The sequence below is a fragment of the Condylostylus longicornis genome, unplaced genomic scaffold (assembly GCF_029603195.1).
Source record: "Condylostylus longicornis isolate FDR11 unplaced genomic scaffold, ASM2960319v2 ptg000171l, whole genome shotgun sequence".
NCBI classification, from domain to species: domain Eukaryota; kingdom Metazoa; phylum Arthropoda; class Insecta; order Diptera; family Dolichopodidae; genus Condylostylus; species Condylostylus longicornis.
Window position 1 is genome coordinate 150,533 of NW_026578139.1, and position 26,248 is coordinate 176,780.

General features: G+C 29.4%; 1 protein-coding gene across 1 annotated transcript in view; it reads right to left on the minus strand.

The window, feature by feature from the left end:
- The window catches only part of LOC129616280 (solute carrier family 12 member 7), a gene marked incomplete at its 5' end in the record, with an annotated part of 277,715 nt that overhangs the window by 24,873 nt on the left and 226,594 nt on the right, over positions 1 to 26,248 (minus strand). The gene's annotated exons all lie outside the window — the stretch shown is intronic.

Sequence of the window (26,248 nt, forward strand, 5' to 3'; positions counted from 1 at the left end):
AATGTCTTTTTTTATTAAATTAATATATAAAAGTTAATCAATCCGTGACATAGTCAAAACAAACTCACATATAAAATTTCATGAAAAACGGTTCAGCAGAATTTGATATACACGCATGCACACATAGACATATAAAACGACAAACTGAGAGACCGACAGGTTGCTAAAAATAGTTTATTTACACTTATCTGCTTTAGAGAAGGGCGTTCCTAGCGAAAACTGGGTCGTATTTTACTCAAATACCGAAAAAGACCGTTCAATTTATAAACTACGCATATGGGCTCATAAGTTGTTCGAACATGTTACGCAAATATTTAAAATAGAACATAATATTTAAATATTAAATAGAACGCAAATATTTATCAGACGATTGCTTAGTACAAGTATAGTATTTGGTATACCAAAGCATCAGATAGGCCATAACGTTGCTAAAATTGCCATCATTTATAGATGGAATGCAAAAACGAAAGGAAAATGAATATTAGTAGTATTAATTTAATAATAATATTTCAAATTAAAACTATACAAATAAAACCAAAGGTACACAACTACTGCGCATCTAGTTAATGGTATGATGAAACAAAGAATATAACAAAATTAAAGCCTCCATTAAGTCTGGCCTTAACCATCCTCTCCAACTTAACCAAGCATTGTTGACCCATGCTTCTTATACTTTGTACTTATAAAGCAGATCATTGAAAAGATCTACCTTAAGCTGTAATAGACAAATGTACCGACACCATTTTGCAACACAATCAACCACAGTAGCCACGTGCCCTCTATCTCCTAAACTATCTCCTAAAAACTAATTCTACTTATCTCCTAAAAACTAACTTCTGAAAAGGAGGCACACAAAAAAGTATCACTAGTCGTCACATTAAGAGGCATCAAACGACTATCCTGGAGAAGAATCGAACTTAACTCATGCTTACATACAAAAACCTGAAAAATTCCTGAAAGGACAATTTTTTGCTCTCTCAGAAGTTTAATTTTTCTAAAATAAGACTATAATGTTTGTACAATAATTACATTCATAATTTACATTCATATTTTTTTAATATTGAGTGAAATGTTTTTGAGCTTAATGTGACATCATACAGCTATTGAAAAAGTAGGTAAAAACTTTGTGAAAGTGCTGAAAATGCTCCAAGGTTAAAAAAAGGGCTAAAAAAAGCACAATAAGTTTAAAAATCCCAATTGTAATGCGGACCTTCTTATAGACAGGAATCACGAAACCTTTTTTCTAAATACCAAGAGATAAGTAGCTACGAAGCGATAGATTGTGAAGAAAACTAATCGACCATCAGACCTATGCTAACTTCTTACAAATTCAAAAAGAAAATTTCTGTCGGCAAAAACACCACTTCTATATGATCAAGATGGCACCCATAAAAGAATTAAAAAAAAAATAATCTACATGATATCTCAGATCATGTAGACTTCAACACCGTCTTGAGTAGAAAACAATATATCAAGGCCAGTAAATTGAAGTCAATATTCGATTCCACTCCAAACAACGCCCCCATAGTAATCAACTCAAAAAAGAATATCTAAAGAGGGATACTAGTAGTCGGGACGGTACTTCCAGTATTTTCGGAATACGAAGCATTTTCTTTTAAGAGAAAATAATAAATTTACCTATTAAATCTTATTTAATAGGTATTTATATATACATATGTTATTTAATACCTATTAAAAATATGATATTGTATTTATGTAAATTAATAGGATAAAAATAAAGTGCAAAAAATGTTAGGAATAGTTATAAATGATATATAATTATGTGCGATGTACTACATTATTAAAATTACTTTCATTCTTATACGATTTACCAATGTTTTCAGTGTTTAAAATAAACCAAAAAAATTTAAAGGGGCGTTAACATAATGCTCGAATTTAAGGGTTAATTGCATGAGTAAAGAAAGATAATTATACTTTTTAATGGCACGGCATTTACCGTTAGCTCTCTGAATACATAGAAATTCGGAAAGGGAAATATAAAGTGCCCAAAATTCGAATTTCCCAAATTTCGAGAGTCGAAAACTTGAAAGAGAGTGGTGGTGCAAAAAAATTTTCTTATAGCGAAATGAAATATTTATTAGTGTCTTTTTAAACTTCAGGTATACAAATATGCCGCGAAAGAAGAAACAAGCCACTATTTTTCTGCATTTGCAAAATTCGAAACGTGCTTAGGGTTTCGGTGCAAGAAATAGTTGGAAAATTTTTAGGGTTTTGTCGTACTATACCTTTTGGCGGGGGGGGGGGGGGGGGGGAGGGTAAAAATTTTCTTCCACGGAAATAATTTCCATGTAAAAATCTATGCACCTATGAAATTTTAGCTTTTTATCTTCAAAGGTGTAACAGTTTTTAAACATGTACACGGACGGACCTACAGAGTGAAACTAGTAAGCACTTTTTTTCAAACCCTTATATCAAGTTCATAACATATCAACATAATATTTTGATGCTAGTATTTACATGTGTACATATGTTAGTGCATGCATAACGCACATTCATTCTACTTTGCAGTTGCATGTTATAATTTTCTTTTTCGATAAAATTTTAAAACTCAATCAAAAATAATGTTGGCTCAAACAAATGATTTGTATTGCATCACTTTTCCTTTCAACAAGTGAAAATACTCCTTTTAAATACAGTCTATGTATACCTATCACACTATTAAAATTATTTTTTTTTTTTCATATTAAACTTTATTTTATCCTTTAAACAATTATACTTGCCTTAACTTGACTTAACATTTAAATACAAAACTGTATGTTGATGTAATTATGGTAATATTATATTTATTACATTATTTTGGTATTAATTTTTTTTTTCAAATGACTTTATTGGAAAATCAGGGAATGAAAAACCAATAATTATTTCGCAAAGAAAAATAAAACTTAACCTACCCTAACCTAACACTTACACCCTAATTAAAACTATTTGTACTACTATCTTACACTGTACTTGCTTATCACTAGCTATTGTCCAATCACCATTATTTTTTAATGTATATATTTGTTCCTTTCTGAAGTTGACATTTCGTATTTGAAATCTTCCATGTTTATATCATCTGCGTTATATTCAATGGTCTTGCATGTAGCCCGTCTATTGCAGTGATATAATAGGGAGACGTAACCTTGCCCATAAATATAACCATTTTGATCTAAAAAGACAAAATGCTCTGGGGCTACGAATTCTGTAAGCAACGTCTGTCTAATGTACTCCCCATTGCGGTAGGATATATATGATATCAGACCATTTTCAAGGGTTTTTTTTGTGCTTTATCATAATGATTTCGAACCAATTTTATTAGAAAATTGTCGATTCTGATTATGTTTGCTCTTTTGTACAAGTGTTTGTTAGAATAGTAATGTGTATAACCGGTATCTGATTTTCTATATATTCCGGTGCAGACTCTTATGCATTTTCTCTCAAACTTTCGTAGTTTTTCCATTAAACTTTCACTTATGTTGTACCATATTGGAACACCATATGCAACTCTAGGCCTTATTAATGATTGGTAGAAAATTATTTTCACTCTGCTACTAATGTTTTTATTGTAAAATTTTTTTTTTGCCACCATAAAGAGTTTGTTATCCTTAGATATTGTATATTTAATATGCTCGGAATAGTTTAAGTTGCGATGTAAAAATATTCCAAGATATTCAACAATTTTTTTGTTGGTTAGAGATGTGTTTCCAGGAGTCTTTATAATAAAGCTTTTCCAGTTGTTTTTTATGCCGCAACTTACTTTGTCAACCGTGTTCCGAAATAGCACGGTCTCACATTTATTGCAGTTCACTTTCAATATCCATAGTTTGCGGTAGTTCAAAATGATATTGAAAATTTTTTGAACTCTGTGCTGTATGCTGGATACAGTATTATCTGCGGCATATACTATCAGATCATCTGCAAAGGCGAGGCAGTAAGAATTACCTTTTACACGATCTAACAATTTCAGCAATTCAGAAATGTAGATTGAAAAAAGGATCGGTACATAAACTGTTCGCTGCTGCAATCCTTTTTGGATTACGAAATTTCCACTTTGGCCATCTTGCGACATCTGTATTATTCATTCCTATACAACATGCTACATATCAGTGCAGTTAAATGACGAAGAAAGTTGTATTCATGCAATAACTTATAAATTTATAAATGCAATAACTTATAAATGCAATAAGTTCATCCAACCAGACCGAATTAAAGGCCTTTTCAAGATCTATTGGACAGGTACCCACACCAAAGCCCTTGTTGACAAACCAGCAGATGTTCGAAGTCAGTTTAGTTACTGCATGAACAGTACTATGTCTGAATGTGAAACCAAACTTATGTTGTGGTATTATGTCTTTTGCTATTGTATATCTAGTAATTCGGTCATTTATAAGTGTTTCGAAAACCTTGCTAATGTTAGGCATCAAACTTATTGGTCTATAATTACTTGAATTAGACGGGTCTTTGCCTGGTTTTTTAGCAATACTGTTTTTGATATTTTCCATATTTTAGGAAAATACAAGTTAATTGCATTATTAAAAAGTATAACATATTTTGAAATCACTAGCTTAGTTAAGTTTTTCAATACCAGGTTTGAGATCTTATCTACACCAGAAGATGTCTTGTTGGTTAATATCCTAAATTTAATTTCAAGTTCAGTTTGGTTCGTGAATTGATCGTTTATTGATTTGTTTGAGTTAGTGAAGTTGTAAAGTGTCTTGTTGTTGGTGTGTATTTAGTCTAAGTTGTGTCTGAATTGATTTATTTTCTCTGTTATTTTGTTATGTATTCTACTGGTATTTGTTAAGTTTATTTTTACCGACGGTATTGTGTAAACAATAGGTAGGTTAGTTGATGGCAACAAATTTTGCATATCGAGTTTTCGGTGGGAACGTACGTCTCCATAGTAGGGAAGCGTAAATAAACTATTTTTAGCAACCTGTCGGTCTGTCGGTCTGTCCGTCTGTCGGTCTGTCGGTCTGTGTGTGCACGCGTGTATCTCAAGTTCGGCTGAACCGATTTTGATGAAATTTTATATATAAGTTTGTTTCCACCATGGCACGGATCGATCAACTTTTGGTATATATCAGGCCTCGGGAACTGCACTTTTTAGCGGGCCTGTTTTACATTTTTGAACATTTTGAAGAAACTATTCAACCGATTTACTTGAAATTTTATTGTATAAGCTCAGCTCGACCGTCCGCAAAAATTCGTATGTTTTGGAAGAAATCAGGCATCAGCAACTGGGCGTTTACTACGGGCCAAATATACATTTTTGTGTATATAAAGAGAAATAATCAACTGATTTCATTGAAATTTAATATATGAATTCCCCGTATTAAAACAATGAACATGTAAATTTTTTGGAAAGATCAGGCATCGGCAACTAGACGTTTACTATGGGCCAAACATACACTTTTGTGTATATAAAGAGAAATAATCAACCGATTTCATTGAAATTTAATATATGAATTCCTCGTATTAAAGCAATGAACATATAATTTTTTTGAAAAGATCAGGGCTCGAGAACTGATTTGCGGGCCGATTTTACATTTTTCACCATATCCACAGAACAAATTGATGGAATTTCTTGAAATTTGATATTTGAGTTCTGGTTGTTACCGAAACTAACAGGCGAGCATTTCAGGGAATTCGGGTATCACAAAGCGAAACTCTACTAAAAATCAAATTTACATTTTTCTAAGTATGTTAGCTATAAGCTTACTAATGTCCTAAAAATTGGAAAGAAGTATTTAACAGACATTTTTATAATATTCTGTAACACTTTCATTTAACTAGACAATACACAATGCGGTCGGTTATGTGCTGACCACATCAGATTTTTTTTTGAATATCTCTTTTAGTTGTGGGAACATTATTATTGTTTGGTTCAATTCTTTGCAGACGTCGTTGCCAGTATTTACCAATTTCAATGTCGATTTGTTGCTTAATCAAAGTCTTCATATTATTTAACAGGCTTTTAAGCAGTCGTAAATTGTAAGTGGGAAAGTTGTACCTTTGTCTGTTGATATTGTGAATGTCTTTTAATAATAACTACTTTTTTTATTTATTTTAATAAAATAAATATTTTTTTTTTAAGAAGAACCTTCAATTTTGAGGAATAAAAATTTTCTAAATTATTGCGATTTCTTTTATTTTGTGGTATGGTTTCGTGAATCATTTCTAATATTATTTCGTTCAGTTGTTTAAGGTGGCAGTCTACATTTTCAATCTAAATGTTACCACCATCCACTATCTTCTTACTGTCAGCTATGTATTTGTTGGCATAGTTACGGTCAAGTTTAGTTTGAAATGCTTTCCAGTTTTCTTTTAAAAAGTTAAAATCATTATTATCAGTCAGCACTTCGTGTTGGATTTAAAGGTGGTTGTTATTAATTGTGAACGGTACGAGTATAACGTTGTGGACACTGTCATAAGGAAGCGTGGAAGTTTTGTTATAAGTCTGTGAAAAAATTATTTTGAGTCTGACATCTACTATCGCCAGGTCAATGTAGGAACTGGCACGAAGTAAGGTTGGCGCGTCTGTTAGCAATAAATTGCACCTGTATTTTATATTATTTCCTTGTAACCATTTATTTAATTGCGTTCCCCTAGCATTATTTGTAGAATTTAGCCACGAAGTGTGTTTAGCGTTAAAATCACCTACCAAAATGCAGTAATTGTTAAGGCCGTTCAGATTCAATACTTCAAATATTTTTTGTGTTTCTGTTAAAAACATATGTGAGTTTCTATTTGTTGCATACATAGAAAGTATATATAATTGTTTTCATTGTTTTAGTTGTTGCGCTATATTGACCCATTCAATGCATTGAAAGTCATTAAAAATGTCATTATTTACAATGCTAAACTGGAAATGTTTTTTAATTCCTGTGGCAATACCTTCGCCTTCGAGACCATTATACGATCTCGCCTGATTATTTTGTAATTATTTACCACGAGGTGGTCAGTTGATTTAAGTTTTGTCTCACACATACAAACAATGTCAGGCATATACTTAGTTCTCAAGAAAATTCTTAAAAGTTGATTTTTTGTTATACGAAATTAATGATCTGACATTAATCGTATGTCATTGTCAAATCTATCCATATTGGTGGTTAGTTGTAATATTCATACAGTCAAATAGTATGTTTATTCTATCGATGTTAGTATTTATATATTTTTCAATATTAATAAATTTTTTTTGCATTTCTTGGATGCAATTCCTTATGTCAATTAAGATATTGTTAGTATTGTTGCCAATACTAATATCGGTATTAATTTTATTTATATTATTGTTACTCACAATACTTGCATACGTATTAAGACGTATTAGGATGCAAAAGGCAATGTGTTTGTGGATTTTTTGTTTCGTCACTTCCGCTGCTTCCAAACGTTTAGATATTTTTGCCTTGAACTCTAGACAGTTTCGATATAAGGCTGGGTGGCCATGATTTTTGCAAAATGTGCAAAATAGTTTTTCCTTTGGGTCTTCCGGTTTTATATTGCAATTTCCAGGTAAGTGATTTTCGCCACATTTTACGCATCTATAATCCATATTGCAGTTTAATGAATGATGGCCAAAACGCTGGCATCGTGTGCATTGCATAATGTTGGCCTTATTAATACGTTCCCAGTGGATCGTCAGATGGTCAATTGCTTTAATTTTTATTATATCGCTTAGTGAACTTTGTGGTGCAGCTTGAACAATGAAAAATGGCAATATTTTGCCTTGTGATGTTTTGTGGTAAGTCTTGTAACTTTTTCAAATTTTATATTTTCATTTTGATGTTTTTTTAGACTCTCTAGCACCTCATCTCACGAATAAGAGCTGTTGAGTCCTTTCAGAACCAACGACAACCTTTTTCTGCTTTTGGTTTGAATGTATATTAATTTATACCAGATTTTTCAAAAACACCACGAGCTTTTTTGAAGTCGTCTATATTATATGTAAATAGCACGTTATTACTTTCGTTAATTTGTTTGATCAAAAAGTCTTTTATTTTTAGGTCACTGCTAAGAAGTTGTGCAAACAATTTAACATCTGTCTTACCGAAATTGATAGGAGGCATTCTTTTGCTGCTGTTGCTGGAGTTTTTGGTACAGCTGGGAGTTTTCTTCATAAGTATTTCATCTTCAGCGTTAGCTTTTTTGGTGGTAATAATATAAATTTTTCTTTTATTTCTTTTGTTTTTTTTTTGTTTTTTAGCAAGTTCCTGTATTCTGATTTCCTATTGTAGATCATCATTTTGAGGATCATTATTCTGGGAACTACTTGGCTGTGCAATATCTACCTGTGAATCATCACATTCTTCCGTTATATCCATTAAAGCACTATAAAAATTTTTTGAGACACGTAGTTAGTTTCTGAATCTTAGCTCTCAACTTTTGGTATCCTTTGTAAGCTTGGCTAGTTGCCTTTTCAATGCTGTGATTTCATCATTATTTCTCGATTTCGTCATTACACTTCTTTTCAATTCAGTGCAGTTGATGTTTTTATTATTGGTGAGGCCAACAATTTTTAAGTTTATATTTTGTTTTAGATTAGGATCTATAGATGACTCCTTTTTATGTTCCACGGGGTTGGGTTGATTCCATGATCGCAATCCTTGCAGGATGGAATCAACCCAACTACCATGTTGTGTTTGAAGAAATTATAATAAATATTTTTTATTTTATTCTTAATTAAAACGAAAGGATAAATTACGTTTAATTCTTAAGTTTTATTTTACAAAATAAAATATTTGAATTTTTGTTTTTTATATTCTAATTACTCTAAATAAGCCAACCTTCTCCAACCAAGGTTCAAACAGAGCTGTATTAAAATTATTTTCATTCATACACGAATCTATTTCTAGGATTGCATATATTTAGGATGAACGATTTATGCAGTGTTTGAAATAAAGCAAAAATTAATTTAAAGGGGGGTTAGCATAATGCTCGATTTTAAGGATAATGCTTGCGGTTTCGGATATAAGAGGCACTAAAAATGCAAATTTTACGAGTTTCAAGAGGCGATAACTTGAGAGGGGGTAGAGATGGAAAAAATGTTCTTCTAATGAAATTAATTATTTATTAGTGTCTAAAAGTTGTTAAAATTTCAGACTCCTGCAATGTACGGTGTGGAAGAAAAATGGTAAATTTTAGAGGCCATTTTGCTTTTTTAAAGCTTAAATGTAGTATGCCGTGGTAAAAAAGCCAGCTATTACTATGCTAATGGTTTCACTGCAGTCAGTAGTTAAAAAATGGCATCTTTAGGGTTTCAGGGGAGTAGAGCTTTTAAAGGGGGGGAAAGGCAAAAATTTTCTTTTACGAAAATAAGTTTTATATTAACACTAATCATACCAAGACTTAATATATACCTATTTCTACCATAGCGGGTCAAATGACCCGTTGCGGTAGATATCGGTATACAACAAGAATTACTCAGAATACACAAAACAAACCAAAAAAAAATTGTTATAACTGTACATTAATTACTTAGAAAAAGTCATGAAGTCAAATGTGCAAACGCAATAAAATTATACGTGCATTTTCAATGCAAAAGTTCAAAATGGGCCATTTGACCCGTTATGGTATGTTTAGTGTTAAAGATCTATGTGCATATAAAACTTCTGCTTTGTATCTTCAAGAGTATAGAAGTTTTGTAAACATGTCCAGGAACGGACAGGCGGACAAAGTGAAACTAATAAGCACTTTTTTTCAAAAATTTTTTGGAAAATTGTTAAAAACTAAGTAGAGAAGTAAAGAAAAAATTAATCATGTAGAAAAAATACTTATAATCTGTTAAACCCTATACATTTGGTCGAGAATTTTAACATTTTCTTAAGATTCTTGAAAAACTTTACATTCTAAAATTTTGTTTTAGATAATTACTTTTTATAATTTTACTTTTTTATTTATTTATTTCAAAAAATTCTCTAAAAAGAGCCTAAGCTCGTACAGAGTGTTCTCTTATTAATTATTTAATATTGTATAACAATTTGACTTTAAATTAAAAATTCTAGTAATAATTTCATATTGCTAAATATGAGAAAAAAAAAAAAATAACTTAATAAAAATTTAAACAAAATATAACAAAATTTATAAAAAGAAAAAAAAGTAAGGAGAATAGAAAAAAAAAAGAAAAAGCAAAACTAGGTAGAAAATTTGAAAGTTACAACAGTTTAAAAAAATGTTTATGTTTTCAATACTTTTCTAAGAAAAATGATTTAATGTTTTTCATTATTTTTGATGTATTGGAGTTATTAAAATCGATAATTTTTAATAATTTGTTGTACAGAATAACACCTGAATTTAAAATAGGTTGTAAACCTTGTAAGTGTAATCCAGCATCAAATCGAATATTTTTAGCATTACGGGTGTTATAATTATGAATTTCATTGTTTGATGTTAATTTCACATTTGATTTGATATTATCAGCTTGAATGTTGTGTATGTGGAGTGCTTGTAACGTACTTATTAAATCACGTATTTTTAAAACATTATAATTTTTATGTAATTCATTTGTAGGCGTTCTGTGATGTAATCTATGTAAATTTTTCAAAGCTTTATTTTGTACATTTTGTATTGCATCCAGGTTTTTAACAAAGGTGTTACCCCATATTGCTATGCCATATGATATTTTACTATGAAATAAGCAATAGTAAATTTGCATTTTTAGATTTTCTGGTATTCTATTGCGTATTTTTTTGAAAATACCGGCAATTCTACTAGTTTTTTTGATAACATCATTACATTGAAGATTCCACACGAGGTCTTGATCAAAAATTACACCAAGATATTTATAAAAGGATACTTTTTCTAATATGACATTGCTGTATTTAATTTCAATTGTTTTATTGTTTGATTTGAGCATCATATACTTAGTTTTCGCCATGTTAACAGTGAGTTTGTGTAGTTTCATCCAAGTCTCTATTTTAATCATGTCTTCGTTAGCTTTTTGTTGCAGGTCATCATATTTTTCGTCAGAATATACTACTACAATGTCATCTGCGTACATGTATAATTTGCCATTCAACTGTAGTTTTGAAAAACTGCTAATGTAGCAGGAGAATAAGCCTGGACCCATCGAACTACCCTGGATTACACCAAATTCAATTGATCCTATTTCACTTTCAATTTGCTCGCATATTGTGTATTGTTTTCGGTTTTTGAAATAGTTTTTGAACCAAGCATATTCCCGACCTGTCACACCACACTCAAACAATATCCTTAATAAAGTGGTTCTTTCCACAGTGTCGAAAGCCTTTGACAGATCAAAGAACACCAAACACACTTTCTTTTTCATAGACACCTGGTTTTGAATGTAAGAAACAACATCAAAAAGAGCTGAGTTTGTGTTTGATTTTCTTGTAAAACCGTACTGCGCATCAGAAACGAGATTGTTAATTCTCAGGTGTTCATTTAGTTCACTTATAACGTAAGTCTCCAATAACTTACTAAGAGTAGATGCTAAGGAAATCGGTCTAAAGTTGTTGATGTCTGACTTATCTCCGGTTCTTTTATAGATAGGTATTACCTTAGTAATTTTTAGTTGGTCTGGCACAATACATTGTTCAATACTCGCATTAATGAACTTCATAATAGGATTCGCTAGCTCATTTTTACATTGCTTGACAACCCAAGAAGATATATTGTCAGTACCACTGCTTTTAGATGTAGATAATGAATCAATTAATTTAATTGTTTTCGTGATGTTAATTTTGTTTAAGAAAAATTTCGAAAATGTTCTATTTTGCGGAAAGTAAATTGAATCATAATTTTTAGCCATATTCATACCAACATTACAATACATTTTGTTAAAACTATTAATCTTTTGTAGTTTTTCATTGTCTGAAAATTCACTTTCGAAAAATTCGTTATGACATTTAGCAGCTCCATCTGTTATAATTTCCTTAATGTAGTTCCAAGTTTTTTCAGAATTGTTTTTATATTTACTGAAATAATAGTTGTCATATTGTTTTTGTTTTATACGTTTGACTTGCGTTAATTTATTAAGCCAATAATGATACTTATTTTTCAAACCCTCATTATTTAGATTTTTTATATGCTTTCTATGCCAATAATTTTTTGTGCGTATCAATTGTAGACATTCTTCGTCAATCCATGGCTTACTAAATTTAGCTAATTTTTTACTTTTATGATTGTTTGTGGCAACACTCAAAACATTTTGAAGCACAGTTTGAAAATTTGTGTAAATTATTTGACAGTCATTTGAAGTTGTATCAATATGACTGCTTCGCAGCTGGTTTTGAACAGTATTTATATATTATTATTTTTTTTTATTTTGTATATTGAAATCTACATTAGAAATAATTTTATGGCCAACAACTTCCGTAATAATCATTGAGTGATCAGACAAATCAGTAAATAAGTTCATTATATTTATCTTTTCAGTTTTCCCGTTGGTAAGAATATGATCTAGACATGAATTTGATGCAGGTCTTGTTACAAAATCATAGCAAAAGCCAAAGCCATTTGATTCAACAATTGATATGTACTTGTTCACATTTTTATCATTTGTACAACGAATATCAAAGTTAAAGTCTCCCATAATAATTGCATTATTTTTGTTAAAATTGTTTAGATGAGAATCGAATATATGGAGAAAATTAAGTAAAGTTTGTGATTCATTATTTGGGGGTCTGTATATTGCGGAAAAATCGAATTTCATATTGTTGTTGTTTAATTGAAGAGACAAAAAACTATTGCATTCATCATTAAATTTCGTAATCGAATCTGTGTTTTAATTTATTGAATCATGTATGAACAAGCCCACACTCCCACCACGTCTCTTAGAAAGGCAAGAAAACTCCTTTTTATAATGCGGTATATTTACAGTGTCTATATCTTTATCTAGTATCCAAGATTCCGTAAACACAATCAAATGTATAGTTGTAGATAAACTATCAAGCATATACGTAATACTATCTAATTTATACTTCAAACTACGTATGTTGATATACATTATTTTTAGTGAATTAGAAAAATTAAAGTAAACTTCGTTCAAACTGTTGCATTGCACCAAATTTGCTTGGGATGTAAATGGTAAATCGTAATGTTCTATCTCGTCTCTTGGAATGTTGTAAATTTATTAAAATCACTGTCACTATAAATACGGACAGTGCGAGACGCTTCGTTATGTTTTACAAGGATTTTACCATCCCTCACCCATGCAAATTGTATTGTTTTCAATCTTTTCAGCTCTCTTGCTCTTTTAAATAAAGAATTAAAGTAAGGAGATAACTTTTCGTTTATGAAAATATTCTGAGAATTGATATTGACATTGTGAAAAATTTTCTTCGCTTCTAATGTTACTTCCTTTCGAGTATCGAGAATTTTCTTTCTAATCTTCGAACTATTAAGTTTCACTATGATTTTCTTTGGCTCACCTGAATATTTCGAATGTTTTGTTCCAAAATAGACTTGATCAATATCTCTGTCGACAACTTCAACACCAAGCGCTGTTGTAATGCTTTGAACCACTTTGCTAGGTGAAACGTTTGGAATTTCACCTATACCTGCAATTTCTATAAACTTCCTAAACTGACGTTGTTTCATCACTTCCATGGTTATTTTATTCATCTTAATATCCTGTTTTAGGCTATCAATTTCGCATCGTAATTCAGTGTTTTCCTGGACTAGAGAATTGAGTGTTTCCTTACATTCTTTGATGTCGTTCTGAACTTGCTCAAATCTTAAATCATGTTTAGATAACATTTCGATTATATCATCCAATTTCTTGACCATATCTGTGTTATCTTCCAGTCTATTATGAACTGCTTATGTACATTACCATCTTATATAATAAAATAAACAAATTGTAGCCAGATTTACAATAAAAACAAATAGATAACTTATACACACTGAAAAAAAACGCATATCTAAAGTGACTATAAACTATTTTGAATGTTATATCTCTGCTTTAAATAATAAAATATTTTATAACTCGTAAAATTTTTAGTCAAAGTAGAAATAATTTTTGTCGTTATATGAAATAACCATATTTCAATACTTCTTATAGTCAAATGGGCTATAATTATTTCAATTATATGAAAAAAATAATTAGCTAAAATGGATATAATGCATACATGCATGTGTTATAAATTTATATTATAAAAAAACGTAAATGAAGTATAGCTACCAAGTAAATTTTAATTTTCCCAAATAGGTAACAATAAATATTGCAAAGAGCTACTCATAAGAGCTACTCACTTTTTAAACTAAAAGATGTATCACATTAATATTATAAAGTAATATTAATGTGGAAATATATATAAAGTAATATTATAATATGAAATAAAGTGTACATTTTGAGATACACTTTTATATTTAAAACGACATTACTGTAGCCTATTGAGAAATATTTTTTATTCTAACTAGATAATTTATTTTCATAAACAGCTCAAAAGTATAATTAATTTGAAAACATCATAATTCTAACATTGCTTTGATTTATCTTCAAAATAAAAATAGAGTGGTAGGAAATACATTTATTTCAAAATTAGCTATAAAGTGTGATTGTCGTGATTTCGGATATAGTTTGTGTCTCTTCTGATTATAAAAAATATCTAATTGAGATAAAATTTCTTTCAGTGCAAAGGGAAAACGAAAAAAAACCTGACAAAAAAGAAAACGAAAAAAACGTGTTTTCTTAATGCTCATGTTATGTACATACATATATCGTATTTACAAAATCGTATCTTATATAGTGTATACCGATTTCGCTCACAAATTGAATAAATCTGCAGCAAAAGCTATTACCTATTATTCATTCTTAACTTAATACATATGAAATAAAGTTATATTCAAAGATGAGAACGGATTAAATCTTTTTTACTTTTTTTATTGTTGCCTTTGTTCATGAACTTAAATAGCAAAAAAAGTTTTGCGAAACTTTGCTTAAAAATCGTCATTCGGAAAAAAAGAAATCGTTATATCCTATGCGTAATATATTCTATCCATTATTTGTCTGCTAAGAGATTATTGACATTCACATCGTTTACGGTCGAAATTACAAATTAACATTTCAGTGGCCTCAAACACAAACCGCCTAACTCGAGTTAAGACAAAAATGAGATATGTTTACCAGCGAATTCTCCGTTTTGAGTTTCATATGCTCACAAAATTTGGTGGTTCTACGACTGTTGTAGCCGGAGTTATTGTCGAATTCACACATGACCTAACTCGAAATGGTAACTATGTGCACTTGCACTAATCGCCTAAATCGACTTAAGAGCAGAAAACATCTTTTTTATGTTTTTGACAAACCACTTATTTCGAGATAGGCTATTGTTGCAAATCGAAATTAGTGAAATTTTTTGCAAATGCAATTATATTCCAAAAGGCTTCTTATGTTGAGTTAGGTTTTTATAACGCGTGCAAATAAGAACAATACTTTAGAGTTAAGCGTTTAGTGCTCTAAATCATACATGATCAGTATAGAATATTTTTTAGTTTTTTATAATAAAAAATATTTTATAACGCTTAACATATTATTTTATGTGATATATAGTGTAGGTACTTCATGTTTATGGTTTAAAACATGTTCATTATAGTTAAAATTAAATCTTACATTCATGTTTTTTTCAATTGACGGAGTTCCCATGTTAAAATGACACGTGGCTAGCTACCTGATGGTAGATTGTTTTGCCTTTGTGGTCTAATTGTATTATTAAACAAAGTGTTGTTTTATTATGCCCTTGTAAAACACATGTTATTAGGAAGATCAAATTTTTGTGTTTAACAAGAGTTTTTGTTTTAATTATTGTATTACAAAGCAATATTTTTATTATAAACTAGTAAAACACATTTTGTTAGGATATTCAAATTATTATAATTTGCAAGGGTTTTCAATAAATAAAATTGGTACATCTGGGAATAACAATATTTTGTTATTCTTTTTGTTACTCATTTCCGTGAGATCAAATTTCTTCGATTTTCAAATATTTATGATATTTTTGTTATTTCGAAGAAAGTATTTTTTACAAAGACAGTTTTTTATTATTGTTTTTAAATGTGCTGATGTTGGAAATTGTTAAATAATGCAAAAATTATCCAATATAAACTTTATTCACGCTTAATAAATGTACGTTAAAAAACTTGGAACTTGCTAGGAGAGCTGAAATAATTGTGGCGGATATTAGAGGTATTGCAATATATTAGAAACTAACATAACGGATTCAAAGTGTTTTAAAATATGGAAATTAGCCAAACTGGTCCTATAGTAAATAAACAAGCATCAACAGATCTACTTTGAAAACCGAAGTAAATACAGTTTTGAAAACCGCAATTGACTTTGGTCGTGGTGACTGTATTAATGATCCTGATTTTAAAATTGACAACATTCAAAAGCAAGTTTTCAAGTCCTATTGGGCATGTGAACATATCTGTAGAGATGAAAAAATATGAAAGGCTTTCTACTTTTATTCTTTTAAGAAAAATCCTTTTACAATTTGCCGAACGGTTAGAAAAATTCGCTTAATCTTTCGCGACCGGGCTTCCTGAATGCTCTCAAGTATATGACCGCTCGAAACTTACTCGTTGTCAATTTGTATGGAGTCTTAATTGAAAAGTAAATGCTGACAGCTAAAATAAAAATGGCGTGCAAACTTACAATATTTTTTAATTTTTGAAAATAAAATACTTATATACTCTACGATAGCAGAGCAAATTCCGAACCAATTTACTTTGCCACAACTTTTTACGGAGATCTATATACTTTTTACGGCAGAACTTACGTAATTAATAATACGTCTCCAAGATTTAATTTTCACAAGTATCGAATTATTATTTTCTATACGAGTTCGAGCTCACTATCAAATTTGACTTTTCATTACAGTAGGTTCATTGACTCACACTCGATTTGATTTTGTTTTCGATTTAAAAATTTTAGTTAATTCGCATTTAGTATCATTATGGACAAGTAAGAAAGTCATATGGACTATATAACAACTTTGTCAGATCCGTTGCACAATGAAGCCTTTTTATAATTGAGTTACTTTTTGAAATTCTCTTAAGTGGAAAGAGTCGCACCACAGATTTCAAAAAATTGACTTTCAAAAATATTTTACAAGAGCAGTTTATACAAAGATGTTTTATATTTTAAGACGAGGTGTTAACTAGATAGATTTTCAAGACATGCTCCAAATTGAAGAAGAAGAGAAAATTAGTCCCAAAAAAGAAAAACTTAGAGTACTTGATGCAATTTTTTTCTAATATGTTGGTTTATAAATTTTACAAAACGATTAAGACTGGAGATTTAGCAGATACTCATCCATATTTAGTTGGAGAATCCGAGAGAGAATAAAAGATACTGTCACCTTTCTTAAATTTAATGAAAAAATTATTTTTAAACTTATAGAAATAATTTTTACTTGAAGTTTATTCATTTTTTACCTCAATTTATGTTTTTTATGACAATGATTTGAAAAGAGAGTGAAAAATCAAATAACGTAAAAATAATATATATATTTCTTCCCTTTTTAGTATAACTTAAGTCACCTAAAACCATATCTTCAGTTTTGCAACAACAGCTTAAGTCGACTTAAGTTTGACGAAAATGCAAAAGTAATTTTTCACAAATCGCCTAAGTCGAGTTATGCTTTGCAAAGCGCTTTTTATAAATTTTGTATAAGCGTTTATCTCGCTTTTTTCATAATTATCAGAATACTATTAGTTGTTTTACTTCAGATTATGAGTTAATCGCTTCCTTTTTTAATTATCTTTCGATCAAAAAAAAAATTGGTTTAAAAAACTTCATAAATTTTTTCAAAATTAATTTTAAAGTTTAAAATGCATTTATCTCGAAATCACTAAAACAGACTTAAGTCGTTTGTGCTTGAAGCCACTGATTTTTTTAAAATTTCAAATAAGTAAATACAGGATGATCTAGTCTAAGTGTTAAAACTCTCGGGAGGTCATTCGTTGGGCGACAAAAAAACAGGAGCGCCATTAAAAACTTAAAAAAACCCAAATTTTTTTTTTTATATCAATTTTTAACCAGCGAAATTAATTTGATGAAATGTACAACCAAACATAATATTTTGTTCCTCATAATATAAAAAATGTGCAGTTACGCAAAACATTAAGTATTGATCTACATACATATATTTTCCTTCGCACCATACAACAAAAAACGTTCATAGAATTAAAATTATTCACACATTTTCTTACTCTACACTACTTTTTTATTTTTATTTATTGTACGAGTACATAAAATATTTTTAGAATGAAATGAATCATCAGAATTGCAATTATTAATTTTTCCTGTTACAAACATACCAGAACAAATTGGTATAATGTAAATTGAAGTGCCTATTTTTTGAGAAGAAATATTAAAATAAATTTACACTTATTATAAAGCAGGTAAAATTCTAAAAATATATTTGAAAAATTAAGAAAATATATTAATATTTTCATTCAGAATTATTTTAAAATTCTTGAAACAGCGGAAAAACAACAAGCAAAACCTTCGCCTTCAATGTTTTATATGTTACTGAAAGCATTTCATTATTTTTAAGTGAACAGCTTTTTTTCTCATAGGGTTAACTCAAGTTAACTCAAGATATATGAAGTAACTGTGGTGTCAAGTTGAAAATATAATTAATGAAAGATAATTATTAAATATTGATATAAATACGTAGTAAAGAAAAAATTTTAAGAGGGAATTAGAAAATAATATCTAAAATACAATCCAATATTATTTTTTAAATACAAATTTTATATACACATCTAAATTTTACTTCTATTTGTGAGAAAAATTTTTAAAACTTAATATATTACCTAAGTAAAAAAATATTTGAAAGGTTTTGGAAAAGACAATAATATATTTTATGACCGGATTCGAATATCTTTTTTATTTTTGAAATAAATAGTATCTTACGAATAGCAAATGACTCAAAAACTCCGATTGTAAAATGACAGGTAGTAGGTACTGATGTAAATTTTTGTCCGTTTGCGTTTACTATTAAGATTCATACACAGGCAGGACCATTTTATAAATAGATTTATCTTGTTTACCTGCTAATAAAGTATGAAGGAAGAGCACAACAAAATTTTGAAGCCCTCAATATAACATGTTCGAAATAGTTTTAAAATAATTTTTTAAAAAAAAATTGATTGGAAGTACGTACATAAAATAATCGAAATGAGATAATTCAAATTGTTGAAATGTGTCAACCTATATTACTTTTAATAACATTTTTGTTAGCCGACACTATTCAACTTACCTTATTGGGAAATACAAAATGTGCATAAAAAATCATACATCTTTCCTCATTAACATTTGAAACCATACTGGAATATGAATTTGAAATTTTTTTTCATTTTTTCTTTCCTCCTACCTTTCTTTCTTTTTCGTGCAATAGAATTTAAATGTGAAGCTTTTTAAAAAATGTGTATGATATCCTGAGATTTTTTAAAATATTAAACTCTTTTTTACGTAAAAAAAAGAAAAAAATAATAAAAAATATGACACGATCAGTGGCATTTAAAGGAAAAATCAGCAACGAAGCCAAAAATTCGTAATATTTCATAAAAAAAATTGAGTATTGGGACTTGTTAGATATAAAGACATTAATTCGTATATTAGGCCTATACACAGAAAATATTATTTCATACAGCTGAATACATTCAATCCTACATATGGATAAGTGAAATCGTCTCATATAAAATACATAGATACAAATACGCAAAAAACATTTAAAAATATACATGTAGACATAAGCGATTTTCATAAACACAATACTGCAAAACATTAATGTGATAGATACGCAATATGTTTTGGACAGTTGTATAAAAACTTTTACTATGTATTTTGAATTTGCAGTATTGTGATCATGAACAAAAATTGTCAGTAACAAAAACAAAATTATTTATATTGGGCAAAATTGTGGAAAATTCTAATTTAGGAAAAATAAAAATTAAGAAAAACAAACAAAGAAAACTGAAACAAAAAGAAATTTTTTTAATAATAACAATAATTGACAATTGAAAATGTAAAACCAAACTGGCAAAACTAGTAAAAAAAATCTGATGTGGTCAGCACTTAACCGACCGCAATGTGTATTGTCTAGTTAAGTGAAAGTGTTACAGAATATTATAAAAATGTCTGTTAAATACTTCTTTCTAATTTTTAGGACATTAGTAAACTTATAGTTAACATACCTAGAAAAATGTAAATTTGGCTCTTAGTAGAGTTTCGCTTTGTGCTACCCGAATTCCCTGAAATGCTCGCCAGTTAGTTTCGGTAATAACCAGAACTCAAATATCAAATTTCAAGAAACTCCATCAATTCGTTCCGTAGATATGGTGAAAAATGTAAAATCGGCCCGCAGATCAGTTTTCGAGCCCTGATCTTTCCAAAAAATTTACATGTTCATTGTTTTAATACGAGGAACTCAAATATTAAATTTTAATGAAATCGGTTGATTATTTCTCTTTATATACACAAAAATGTATATTTGGCCCGTAGTAAACATCCAGTTGCCGATGCCTGATTTGTTCCAAAAGCTAGGAATTTTCACGGACGTTCAAACAAAGCTCATATATGAAATTTCAAGTAAATCGGTTGAATATTTTCTTCAAAATGGTGAAAAATGTAAAATCGGCCCGAAAATCAGTTTTCGAGCAGTGATCTTTTCAAAAAATTTATATTTTCATAGTTTTCATACGAGGAACTCAAATATTAAATTTCAATGAAATCGGTTGATTATTTCTCTTTATATACACAAAAATGTATATTTGGCCCGTAGTAAACGTCCAGTTGCTGACGCCTGATTTCTTCCAAAAGTTAGGAGGTTACATCGCCGGTAGAGCAAAACTTATATATGAAATTTTAGGTAAATCGGTTGAATATGTTCTTCAATATGCTCAAAAATGTAAAACAGGCCCGCTAAAAAGCGCAGTTCCCGAGGCCTGATATATACCAAAAGTTGATCGATCCGTGCCATGGTGGAAATAAACTTACATATAAAATTTCATCAAAATCGGTTCAGCCGAACTTGAGATACACGCGTGCACACACAGACCGACAGACCGACAGACCGACATGTTGCTAAAAATAGTTTATTTACACTTCCCTACTATGGAGAAGTACGTTCCCACCGAAAACTCGATATGCAAAATTTGTTGCCATCACATAACCTACCTATTGTTTACACAATACGGTCGGTAAAAAGTACAGCTGATTTAACTGCGCTAGCCATGATAATTTAGATATTTTTGTAGTAGATTAGCAATGTTTATGAACAAATTGATTAGCAACATTTGTTATGAACACAAATATAGTGCAGTTCTCGCTACATATCGTGATATACTGTGTTTATGAATAGGCTTATAATTTTTATTGTCTAATATGTATAAGATGAACACTCATGCGTACACATATAATTATCTTATAAAGCAAGATTGTTATTTTGTTGAGATTGCCACTATCAACACTCGCTCGTACTCAAGATTTTTATTATGCTGAGCAAAGCAAGATTTTCATTATGCTGAGTGATTATTATGCCCTGTTAACACGCGTTCGCATTTTTTAAATTCGGCAAAATAATAAAGTCAAATTCATGAAACTTGGCAGTCGTGTGTCCAATTATAGGTCAAAGATATTTCTGAAGTTTTGGTGAAATTGCTTGACAGGTTCGAGTAGCTCCCATACAAGTCCAAAAGCTTATTTTAAATATTTGGAAAAGTAATAAAGTTAGATTCATGAAACTTGGCAGTTGTGTGTCCAATTATAGATCAGATATATTAGCGAAGTTTTAGTGGAATTGCTTGGCAGGTTCGGGTACCTGCCATACAACACCAAAAGCTAATTTTAAATATTTGAAAAAATAATAAAGTCAGATTCGCGAAACTTGGTAGTTCTGTGTTTAGTTATAGATCAGACATATCCGTGAAGTTTTTATAGAATGGTTTCACAGGTTTGAGTAATTGCTATACAACAATGAAAGGTGCAGGGTATAATTCAATCGGTTCATACCGACTGAAACGTTTTTACTTGTTCTTATTCAAATAAGCATTGGAAAAGTACATTTATTGATATTACTGTTTTAGAACCGTTTATAGTTTAGTTTCACTTGCGCAAAAAGGTTATTTTTGGTTGTTAAAACAAAAAATTAAGTTTAAATGATTGAAATAAATCTTATTTCAATCATTTGAACTTAAAATATAGTTAATTAAATTACGTTGTATATAGTTAATTAAATTAAAAGCTAAAAGTTTAAATCCAGGCTTTAATTCTATAATTAATCCTGCATTCAGCATGATAAGGTTACAGAAGAGTGATTTATGATGCACAATGTGCAATGCTTATTACATTTTGTTCACAGTTAAAGAGTTGGAACGAAGCAAAGTTGAATGAACTGGAACGAGGTTGGGCGGCGGGGAAGCGACGCACTTTTTAGAAACCGTTTAGGGCGCCGAGTAAACTAGGGCCGTGCTTGTTGAAAAAAAATCGTATGGCGGTGGAGGGGGGGTCATATTGGGTGTTTTTGAAGCTAGAATAAAGTTGCTCCAAATTATCACATTGACTACAAACCGGCACGCGTGCCCCGAAAGTTTTTTTTTGCTTTTTATTTTTTTCTTTATCTTCCTCTTATATAATAAAAAATATTTCCTCAAACAAATAGCAAAAATGGATAAAAAATGTCAAATATAAAATTATAAATTTAAACTATTTCATGCGGTATCAACATTCCTTTTAAGTTCGATTTAGAAACAGAAATTTGACTTATACTGTTTACATCATTTGATAATTTATTAAATTCATGTGGTTCTATAATATTTTCTATATGTTGCTTTGTTAGCTCCAAGCTACATCTAACAATTCTTAAATTTGCCGCTTGTCTGATTCTAAAGGTAGTTCGATTTTTATTTAAATTAATGGTATGGTGTCGAATTAAATGCATTGCTTTAAACATGTACAACAAAAGTTGTTTTTTATATAAACAGTTGATTGCTAATATTTTTTGGCAAAAATTTTTAATGGTGAAGATGTTGAATGCAACAACGGGAGATTCAAGACTATCTTAACTGCCCTATTTTGAAGTGCTTGTTGAAGTCTGTTTATAACCACATACAATTGGATGATACGAAAGATTACTATGTATGAGAGCTTTATAGATTAATAATCTTACATTTGCATTTAGTTTATTTTTAAATTTATACAATAATATATACCTACAGCAGCTAAAATTTTTGTTTTTAATTGTGCCATTTGATTACTCTATGATAAATTATTTTTGGAGTGTATACCCAAATATTTAACTGCGTCTGTCTCCTTTATAAGCATACCTTGTAGGAAAATATTGAAATCCAAGTTACTTGAAGAATGTGGTCTAAATCTTAGCTACGTATAGCAAAGTTGTAAAAGCGATGTAGCGAATTGAGAGAAAAAAATAACGGGATTTTTTGAGATATTAGTGCATTTTTAAGCGTAAGTCTTTCGATTATCATCGGTTTGCTGTTAAGTATAGGTAACAATAAATTTTTTTTTTTGTGTTTTCAATATTTTTTGATGTAAATTTCAAGAGTTTTTCAACCAATTACTATTACTATTGTTGGGTCGGTATATGGATATAAATTTTTAAATTATATTTTTGTGAGATATAATATTCATGTCTCAATTTTTTTTTCTTCTGGTAGTATTGAAATGACATTATGAACCAATAGATTGAAGAAGTAACATAATTTTTTTTATATTCTTGAAAGGATTGAGAAAAGAAAAAGTCAACACTTATTCAAAATTTACAAACACCATTGATTGTTTTTATGTATACATTTTTTTTATTCTAATCGTATATAGACAAATATCATGTTCAAAAAACTTCTACATCCTTGAAGATTGAAATTTGAAATTCTTACATATATCTTTACGAAAAACTTTTTTCCGTAGAAGAAAATTTTTACCAATCTGCCCCCCTCTAAAAGTTACACCCACCTAAAACCCTAAAAATGCCATTCTTTAACTATTTATTTCAGTGAAACAATTAGCATTTTTGAAATTTTGCAAACGCAGAAGTATGGCTACCTTCTTCTTCCGCGGCATACTATACTTGAATTTTAAAAAAACAAAATGGCCGTTAAAATTTATTATTTTCTTAAATCCGCCTTCTCCAAATTCATTCATTCAGAATGGCTGTTCATTCTAACACCTTTAAGACACTAATAAATAGTTTATTTCAGATTGTTAGAAGAAAATTTTTTTCTACCTCCGACCCCTCTGAAGCTATCACCTCTCGAAATCTGTAAAATTTGAATTTTTGGCACCATATATTTCCGAAACTGCAAGATTGTTCAAATTTCTATAAACACAGAGAGCTTATAGTAAACTTTATACCATTAAAAAATATAACTATTTTTCTCAATTCATGCAATTAACCCTTAAAATCGGCATTACGTTGACAACTCCTAAATTTTATTTTTGCTTTATTCAAAGACTGCATAAAATATCCCAAATGTATGCAATTCTTGAAAAAGTTTCGCATATGAATGAAAGTAATTATTCTTATAGTGTAGTAGGTACACAAAGATTGTTTTAAAAAGCAGTATTGTTGAAGGGAAAAGTGCTGTATTACAAACCATTGGTTTGACCCAACTTTGTTTTTATTTCCTTTGTTTATATTTTATTTCATCTTTCTATCCATTCTCTTTTTAACAATAAATCGTGTAACAACTGGTGGATAATTGTTATACATTGTACTCATATGTCGTCGAAGCTCAGTAGATATCGACAAAAAAAATGGGAAACACTTATACTAGACTGGATGCCTGATAGATGTATGCGTCTTTGGTAATATTCTTTACTTTCAGTGAGAAATTAATAAAAGTGGCATGGTAAAACGTTTATTTCAGCAATCGTGACACTTGCGCATACTTGTCGTTTGATCAGTGAGTTGACTTCCATTAGCATTTATTATATAGGCACATAATCACTCATGTAATCTTGCAATGCAGCTATTTACATATTATAATCAATAGTTTAAAATAATTCTACTTTTTTCATAACTTATAAAAAAATTTAATCAAAAATATTTAACGAATTATCATAATATTGAAAAACTTTTTAATAGTCTGACCTCCCTAAACCCGACACTGCGTTATTTGAATTTGAAAAACGAAGATTAAAAAACACCACGAATGATCACATATAACATTATATATATATTAATATAGCTTTGTGCCTATGTGTATGAGGTTCTGTAGCAAGAATGTACATAAAACCTCAATTTTAAAGACGTATTAAAACATATCTTAAAGTTATGTAAAACTCTTTATGATCTCTTTTTCTAATTGTAAACTGTATTCATGAATTCGAAAAGTGAAAGACTTAGTATACACTATTAAAATTGAATATTATATTTCAGAAATCTCTTATACTTCGCTTATTATTCCGTGCAGATTATAATAAACGAAGCAACATTAGCCCTTGCTAACAAAAACGCCGCCAGTACTTGGGCTTTTGCCATTAATATATTTTTTAACTTAAAAGAGTAACGTATTTACTCGTACAGATCATGCAAAGAACAAAATTTATATACATGTTTATTTCAATATTTATAATGAAAAATAAAGTAAAAAATATATTAACAAAAATTCGAATTGTAATTCATTTAATAAAATCCGGACGCTAATACTAAAAAAATTTAAAATGCAAACTAAATTTTGTTCATAAAATATTTAATTAGTTTCTTTTTATAAAAATTAAGTATCATAGGTGATATTACGGCTACATAATCCCTATTAAACCATATTTTTGACGACTGATGTAATTTTATCAGGATTTCTTAACACAATATAGATGTATGATTTTACCAAAATTTGGTTTGATATCCTAACCAAATTTTTGGCTTAAATAAAGAGTGTCTTCTTTTTTCAATTTTTGTTTTATTAAAATAAATTTAAATTTATAAAATATATACTGAAAATATAGCCTGAATAATATACATATAAATATAAAACAAAAGTATTGAAAAAATATATGCTTTTTACAATAGAACTTTATCTTTTTGATCATTTTGGGTAAAGTAGTCAACAGATTAATTTATATATACAGTTTGTCTGACCACGCGGTAATCCAACAATTTTTTTAAGGAAATCAAGTATCCGCAAAGCAATTTTATCCGATTTACCATACTTTAACCATATTCAAGCTAACTGGCGAAATATTGTGAAATTTGATATTTGAGTTTTGTTTGTTACCGAAAGTAACTGCGGTAATTCGGATGGCATTAAGTGAACTAAATATTCA